Source organism: Gossypium hirsutum, chromosome A04, assembly GCF_007990345.1.
Source record: "Gossypium hirsutum isolate 1008001.06 chromosome A04, Gossypium_hirsutum_v2.1, whole genome shotgun sequence".
NCBI lineage: Eukaryota > Viridiplantae > Streptophyta > Magnoliopsida > Malvales > Malvaceae > Gossypium > Gossypium hirsutum.
In genome coordinates this window covers 42,221,900-42,231,120 of record NC_053427.1, presented here as the reverse complement: position 1 = coordinate 42,231,120, position 9,221 = coordinate 42,221,900, and the positions used below count along the sequence as shown (strand labels likewise).

General features: G+C 36.7%; 1 non-coding gene across 1 annotated transcript; it reads right to left on the bottom strand.

Moving 5' to 3' along the window:
• Positions 1 to 7,298: 7,298 nt before the first annotated feature.
• Positions 7,299 to 7,409, bottom strand: LOC121228419 (small nucleolar RNA R71). Its single transcript, XR_005925995.1, has one exon. It is a non-coding gene; the product is annotated as a small nucleolar RNA R71 (small nucleolar RNA).
• Positions 7,410 to 9,221: the final 1,812 nt, after the last annotated feature.

Sequence of the window (9,221 nt, the reverse complement as noted above, 5' to 3'; positions counted from 1 at the left end):
CAAAAAAATTTTTTTCTAGAATTTTTGGTCGAGCCAATTAGTACATTTTATTAGTTAAAGTCTCCTCTATTTTAGGGTTCGACTGCTCTGACCTTCATGCATTACGACTTATATATCTTCCTGTACAGGGCTTCATTACTTATTCCATTTGTTTCTAACGAAACTAGACTTAAAAAGGAATCTATACATATATGGCATGACTTCTAATTATCTCTGGTTAATTTATAGTGAATTTCCAAAGTCATATCAGGGGATCCAGAAATCGCTCTGGCCCTGTTCCATGAAAACTTAAATATCTTCTAAAATACGACTCATATGATCGTTTTGTTTCTTCCATATGAAATTAGATTCATCAAGGTTCGATTACATAATTTATTCACTATTTAATTCCAGTCCTACTATTTTTAGTGATTTTTCAAATCCACACCACTGCTGCTGTCAGCATCTGTTTTTAAGGTAAACTTTACCTATTTCATGGTTTTCCATGAATCAACTAGAATTTGTCATGCAAAGCACCAAAATGATCATGATTAACCATTCCAATGGCTAATCATTACCAAGAATTTCCATACCTCTCAATGAACAACATACAAAATGATTATAATGCTATGCTCAAAGTATATATAAGCCATTTTCGCATGGCTATCCAAATTTATACAAAACCAAAGGGTACATGACCAACAACAAAAAGGGTAGTCCTATACATGCCATTTTCAGAGTTCAACCAAAAGTGTACCAAAAGGGCTTTGATAGTGTGGACGACTTTGACTTCGACAATCTCGAGTCCGATAGCTGACGAACCAAAATCTATAAAACAGAGAATCAAAGAAACGGAATAAGCATTTAATGCTTAGTAAGTTTTGAGCAATGAAATTAGGCACAATTGAAGTATAGCATTCTTATGACTAAATGGATAATCCCATATACACACATTCTCAAAATCATACCTACTTCACATTACCAACCCTTATACTCATACATAAGAGATCAACTTAACCAAAAGCCGGAAGCTCATTAATCGACTGAGCGAATACTATTTAAAAGGAATAAACTAATCCAATGCATATACGAAACATACCTCATCATTGGGATTTTACGAGCATATTAATTGAAATTATTACAGCAAGATCGCTCATTCCCAAACCAAGTACCTTCGGGATTTAACCGGATATAGCTACTTGCTCAAATGCCTTCGGGACTTAGCCCGGATATAGTAGTTCGCACAAATGCCTTCGGGACTTAGCCCGGATCTAGTAACTCACACAAATGCCTTCGAGACTTAGCCTGGATATAGTAACTCGCACAAATGCCTTCGGGACTTAGCCCGGAATTAGTAACTCGCACAAATGCCTTCGGGCTTAGCCCGGAATTAGTCACTAGCACAAATGCCTTCGGGACTTAGCCCCGTTATCATCCGAATATTCATGCACATATCAGTAAATCATGACACATCTTTATTTCATTTTCATAACTAGAATTCAAACAGAAGTCAATTATTAAGCATTCCCATTTTCGGCTCAATAGCCACATACAAACAGCATGATTTGGTTTGCTTTGTGACATGATCTCTATGCACATACGGCTACCCATCATACATATAGACTAATTAACTCAACATATAATTCAAGTAGAATCATTATATCACCGTATATTTGTTATGATTATACGTCATGACTTAATCAAATCGTAAACTAAGTTTCATTACTCGAAAACTTACCTCGGATGTTGTCGAACGATTTCGACGGCTATTCAATCACTTTTTCCTTCCCTTTATCGGATTTAGTTCCCCTTTGCTCTTGAGCTTAATTTAACAATAAATTGATTTAATCATTTGAACATCAAAAGAGAAACTCAAGGTACTTAACCCATATATACATTAGACATTAGAGTCACATATATATGAAATCATGAATCAACTCAACATATTAGCCCACACTCTCTTTTAGCCGATTATCTAAGCCAAGATAAAAGCATCAATATGCTTGCCTCTAACGGAATACATGCAACACCAATCTACCTCATGTGGCCGAATATGCATGTCTATGTTGAGGCCGATTATATGCTTAATACTTCCTACAAATATGGTTACTTGTATTGACTAGATACCATTTTGTTTCAAGTTCAAAACTCGGCTAATACACATATATACACTAGTAATCAAATACTAACATTTGCACTTCACCTTACTACCAATTCTCATCTACTTCCTACCATGGCCGAATGCATCAAAACACCATACCTTTTCAATTTTGGTCATGGGTTAAACAAAGAACTTAATGTCTAACTCAAAAATGCTAAAAAGAAAATCCAAGAGTCATCAATCACCATCACATGTATCATTACAAAGCTTCACACTTAGCATGCAAATGACATCAACACAAGTCCACCTTAGCCGAAACTTAACTCATCTTCATGCCTCATCACCACAACATCAAACACCAACCAAGAAGACAACACCCATGGCCGAATATCATCTCCATCTCATAGCAAAGATTTAAACCATGGGCTAGGTAGAACTCAAGCTAACAACTAAAAATATGCATGAATCTCATGGAACAACATCAACATACCTTAGTCTAGTGAACCACCATAGCCGATTTTCTCCAAGCTCTTTCCCTTCTTTTTCTTTCTTCTATTCGGCCAAGTTGAGCAACATGAGAACTTTTTCTTTTTTTTCTTCATCATTTTCCTTTTCATTATTTTATTACCATGCTCCTTATTTTATCATTCCTCCCATGAAACACTAACATAGCATGTTTATAATACCTTTTTACCCATACCATGGCCGGCCACCATCCCAAGTTTTGGGTATTTTGACATGCAAGGACAACATTTTCTAGCATGCATCAATAGGCCACTTTAACATTTGCCTAGCACATTTCTAAATTTTCTCACACAAGTCCTATTTAGCAAAATTCACTTACAATTAACAAAATTCAAACATGAAATTTTCACACATGCCTATATACATATAATAAGCATCAAATATAATGGTTAATTATTTTTATGACTCGGTCTTGTGGTCCCGAAACCACTTTCCGACTAGGGTCAATTTAGGGCTGTCACATAACTTGCATCTGATCAATTCTCAGTGGACAATCTCTGACACGATGCTCAATAGAACCACATCTTAAACAAGCCTAGTAGTCCTACAATATTTGCCCAGGTGGTGTCTACCACAGTGCCCACAAAGCGACACCCCAGTAGGTGCAACAAGAGGCCCAACTCTAACTAGTCCATCAAACCTGGCCTTTTTCTTGGGCCTCATCCCAGAATTCGAGGGCTCCAATTTGGTGCTTAGCGCACCTAACCTTCTTGACGATCTTAACCTTCTCAACTAAAGTAGAAAAATCACGCTCTCTATGTGGAGCTATCAAAACTCAAAAACTGTCCCTGGGACCATCCTCGAAGTGTACAAACGCTCATACTCGGTCGCCACCATGCCTCGCGCGGCTCAATCTCAGAAATTTGGCATCATACTCGGCCACTGTACGGTCTCCCTGAGTGAGATTAAGGAACTCCCATCTCCTCGCGTCAATATGACTGGCCCCTATATACTGACTCTCGAAAGCCGTCTTAAAGTAATCCCAAGTCAATCGGTTGGGCTGAGTGCCCTCCTTAACCGTCATCCACCACCGATATGCTTCATCGCGAAGTAGAGAAACAGCCTCCTTCAGTTTCTGTTCAGAGGTAAAATCCAAATCGTCCTTGATCCTCACTGTAGCCCCCATCCAATATTTTGCCACGTTAGGGCCGACTCCAGTAACACCCCTGAACAACTAAGTCTTTTCGTAACTGACCTTCGGCCCTCAGCTCTAGTATTGGGCCCAGTGACCCTCTCTAGAATCCACAACATAGCTTGGCACAGTGCGTCATCCCCAGCCACACGATCATGAGACCCAGTCTCTGTAGCAGGTGAGACTGGCGTCTCGCTCGAATCGAGATTAGGTAGATTTCCAAATGATAAGGACCTAGCTCGAGCCCTTCTACGGCCTCTACCACGGCCTCTTGTACCCTGTCCACGAGTACCTCGTATGCTCATCGTATATTACAAGTTTATCTATATTAAAAGTTTTATGCATTAGTTATAATTTTGATATTTATTAGCAGATGTTTTATGCAAGGCAGTATCAGAAGTTCAGAATTTGTTATCACGAATCGCAGTTTTACTATGGTTTTCAGTGTAAACCTAGGGTGTTTTTAGTATTTTCAGATAAATCTTAATAAAGTTTCAGAATACTTACAGGATCAGCACCGGAGACTCACACGGTGTACCACATTCTCTGTCAAAATTATTTCAACCCATTGACAATCAAAAACCAAATTTAAAACCCAATCCGCAGTTGAGTTTTGGGACTAGGCTCTAATATCACTAAATGTAACACCCAAAACCCGGTCTAGATGTTATGGCCGAATCTGGCGATGTCACATGATATGGAGTTTGAAATCGAATTTGACGAGTTAAAATCGTCCAGTTACTTAATCTTTGTTTTACCCCAGAGTAAAAATACATGGTCTTTGTTGTATTAAAACGTATCGCTTTTACGCGGAAGTTTTTGAAAATGTTTTATTTTATGAAAACCGTTTGTTTTTAGAAAAAACCATATTTCAATCGGGCTTATCTGTATTAACAATTCAAAAACTGAAGTTTAAAGCCAAAAAGTCCAAAGTCTAATTCTTACAGCAAAACCCCAAATAAATAAATAATCAAAATAGGAAAAACCAACGGAAACAATCTAAAATTAGTATATGTGGCCACCGTCGAATCCTCCGCTACACCGATCCATCTGGTGCTAGGGATTACCTGAATAGATTAAACAGAAAAGGGTGAGTTTCGAAACTCAGTATGTAATCCCCCAAAGAAATCAAACATATAGAATAATCACCAGAAGTCAGAAATAAACAGTCTAGGGCCTGAGCCCATTACAGAATCAGTTCGGGCTTTAGCCCATTCAGATGCAGAATCAGATAGAAATTAGGGCTTTATCCCAATCAGATACAGATGCAGAACATAATATCATAATCCTACCCACCAACCTCTACACACAATCTCCATCCAATCCAACACACCATGTGGGGATAAAATTGACCCACCCATCCCTACACACTATGATGTACCGAAGTGCGGCACATAAATAGGTATTTGCACCTGAGCTGCTAGATAACAGGCTCAAGAGCCTTTCCGACATTTCCTGTAACAAATCATCAACCCACCCCGATGCAATGCAACATACAAAGAATGGCATGCTAATATGCAATACTTATTCACACAATCAGTTCAGTATTATTAAACTCAGTACAGATATCATACAATAGATAACACGTTTAGGGTTTTGATAAACCATAAATATAATATGTTTTAATCCCATGCTTAACATGTTTTTAGATGATTTATTATCTAATTTAGTGAATTTGATGCTCTTAATCCTTAATTTCATGTTTTATACTTAGGAGAGCATAGGGGAACAAAAGGAGTAGAAAATGGGCCAAAAATGAACAAAACAGGCTGATTTAAGGATCCATATGGCCAAGACCATTTCTACACGAGCTGAGCACAAGCCCGTTTGAGACACACGGGCTAGCCACATGCCCATGTGTCAGCCCGTGTCGATATCGCTCCCTATTTCCCAAACACGCAGAAAAAGCTAATTTTTAGGGTTTTTGAGCATTCTAAAGTCTATAAATACATACCAGAAGAGGGCATAAGGGAAGGAACAAAGTAGAAAGCAGAAATTACTCAAAGAATGCCAAGGGATTCAATTCGAAAGCAGGATCTCCTTCAAGACTAAAGATCTCCCTTCAATTTCTCTCGAAGTTTTTTGGGTTTCTTTATGTTTTGTTGTTTTCTTATTTTTAAGATGTTTTTCCCTAAAATTATGAACTAAACTCCGTAAATACCTAGGAAGTATGAAATCTATAATGGATCTTGTTTTTTAATTTTCTGAATTACATGATAAATACTTATTCTTATTCTTAATTATGTGTTCTTAATTCTTGTTTTAATATTTTCAGGATATTAATTCAAGTTGATGTGCTTATTCAGTGGAGCAAAAGTCCCTGTTTAAGAGTAGATCTACCATAATTAAGCAGAGTTGCATGTAACATTAGAAATAGGGTGACATAAATCTGTCGGATTAGAGTCAAATCTAATAAGGGAATCTATAGATCAAGTTAATGCGATAATAGGGGTTTTAATTAGAAAGAGATTTCAATTAATCAACCTAGAGTCAGTTGTTCTTAGTCTCGAAAGAGATATTAACATAATTTAGGGATTTCTATGGATCGTTTAATTCAAATTCAGAATAATAAGTGAAGTCTAGGTGGATTCTTCCTTGGGTATTGTCTTTATCATTGGTTTATTCGATTATTTCCTTCATTCTTTGTCACGTTCATTAGTTAATTAGTTTAGTTAATTTTAGATTAAAACAAATCCCTTTAATTATAGGCTAAATACTAGAAAGATAGTTATTACTAGTACTTTTAGTCCTCATGGATACGATATGCTTGGACTCATCGTAGCTATACTATCATTCGATAGGTGCGCTTCTTTTATCGTGATCGTAGTCTAGTTTAGTAAATCATAAAACAATCATCAAGTTTTTGGCGTCGTTGCCGGGGATTAAAATATTAGGAACGCTTGATTTTTATTAATTTTGTCATTTTTATTTTATTGCATTTTATTTTTTAATTTTATTATTTTTAATTACTAATTTTTATTTTATTTGCTTCTGGTAGGTTTTTTTAATTTATGACTAGAAGAAATCTATCAGGACCATTGCTTTTTTTAGTGAAATTGAAAGTACAACTCGCAGAAACCGTAGAGAGGCAAGACAAAACTGGCAAAGTGCAGAAGAAGATCAAGAGAACGCTACTGAGGAGATGGCTAGCAATCAGAACAATCAGCTACTTCCTGTGGATCCTACAAATCCTGCTCCTTGTACTATGTACGATTATGCTAAGCCCACTCTCACTGGGGCTGAATCAAGTATTGTTAAACCTGCCATTGCTGCAAATAATTTTGAACTGAAACCTAACACTATTCAAATGATTCAACAGTTTATTCAGTTTGATGGTTTGCAGGATGAAGACCCGAATACTCATTTGGCCAATTTCTTAGAGTTCTGTGATACTTTCAAGATAAATGGCGTTTTTTATGACGCCATTCATCTACGATTATTCCCCTTCTTGTTGAGAAATAAGGCTAAGTAGTGGTTGAACTCCTTACCACAAGGTTCTATCACTGCTTGGGATTAAATGACCGAGAAGTTTTTATTAAAATACTTTCTGCCAACCAAGACAGCCACATTGAGGAATGATATCTCTTCCTTTGTACAGATGGATTTAGAAACCCTTTACGATGCATGGGAAAGGTATAAGGATCTATTGAGAAGGTACCCTCACCAAGGGTTACCTCTATGGCTATAAGTTCAAACCTTCAACAATCGTTTGAACCCCTCATCTAGGAAAATGATCGATGCAGCTGCCGGTGGTACTATAAATAATAAAACCCCTGAGGAGGCTTATAAGTTAATAGAGGAGATGTCACTGAACAACTATCAGTGGCAAGTTATGAGGACAAAGCCGAAAAAAGCAATCGGTGTTTTTAACGTTGATGCGGTTGCTATGTTGTCAAATCATGTAAAACTTTTAAATAGAAAGATTGATGGTTTATGTAGTTCTACGTAGGTACATCTGGTGATGCAATGTGACACAAGTGGATGTGGAATGAGAAATTCAGAAAACTTACCCTAAGGTCCTATAATGGAAAATGAACAAGTGAATTATATGGGTAATAATCCTAGACCTCAAAATAATCCTTGCAGTAATACTTACAATGCAGGTTGGAGGAACCACCTAAATTTCTCATGGGGAGGTCAAGGAAATCAAAGACCACCACCACCCCCTCCTGGTTTTCAACAGCAACTTATCATCAAGAAAAGAAACCAAACCTTGAAGAGATGTTTAAAAAATTAATTTCAGTGTCAGAGACTCATTTCCAAAACACCGAGACAGCTTTGAAAAATCAGCAAGAATCAATTCAAGGGCTTAAAAATCAAATTGGGCAGCTTGCTAAATTAGTTTCAGAAAAGCAACAAGGTAGTTTGCCTAATAACACTGAACCCAACCCAAGAGAGCATGTAAAAGTAGTTACATCGAGGAATGAAAAAGTGGTAACTAAACCTGAAAAGAAGTTGCCACAAGAATCTGATAAGGAAAAGGACGATGAGGTAAAACCCGAAGTAAGTGCAACACCGATGCTGAAAGAATATAAACCACCGATCTAATATCCAGCAAAGTTGAAGAAAGACAATATGGATGCACAATTTGGTAAATTTCTTAAACTTTTTAAACAGCTACATATTAACTTACCTTTTGTTGAAGCTATTTCGCAGATGCCTACATACGCTAAATTTTTGAAAGAGATTCTAACAAATAAAACGAAGTTTTTAGAGCTATCTACCATAGAACTCAATAAGGAATGTTCAGCTGTTCTTCAAAACAAGCTACCAACCAAATTGATAGACCCAAGAAGTTTTACTATTCCTTATTTAATCGGTAGTTTGAATATTGAGAAAGCATTAGCTGATTTAGGTGCTAGTATTAATTTGATGCCTTATAAAATGTTCAAGCAGCTTGGTCTTGGGGAACCAAAACCCACTAGGATGAGTATTTAATTAGCTGATAGATTTGTTAAGTATCCTAGGGGTATTATTGAAGATGTCTTTGTGAAAGTAGATAAATTCATATTCCCTGTTGATTTTATTGTGCTTGACATGGATGAGGATGTTAAGGTACCTTTAATTTTAGGTCACTCATTCTTAGCTACTGCTAGAGCTGTTATTGATGTGGGTAACGGTAAACTTGTGCTTAGGGTAGGTGACGAAGAAATTATTTTTAAAATCTATAATGCTATGAGATTCTCTAGAGAACAAGATGATTCATGTTATTTTATTGATTCTATTGATTATGCTACTCAAGATTCTTTAAAGGAAATCATTTATAAGGACACGTTGGAACTGTGTCTTGCTTAATGAGATGAGTTAAATGACGATGATGTTGTAATAGGTAAGACAAAAGATGAATTAAATTCTAATAAGTCTTCGCTGAGAAAAAAAAAGTATGAGGGTATTGAAATAAATGATGAACTGAAACAAAACCCTCTATTGAAGAACCTCCCAAATTAGAACTGAAGCAATTACCAGATCACTTAGAGTATGCGT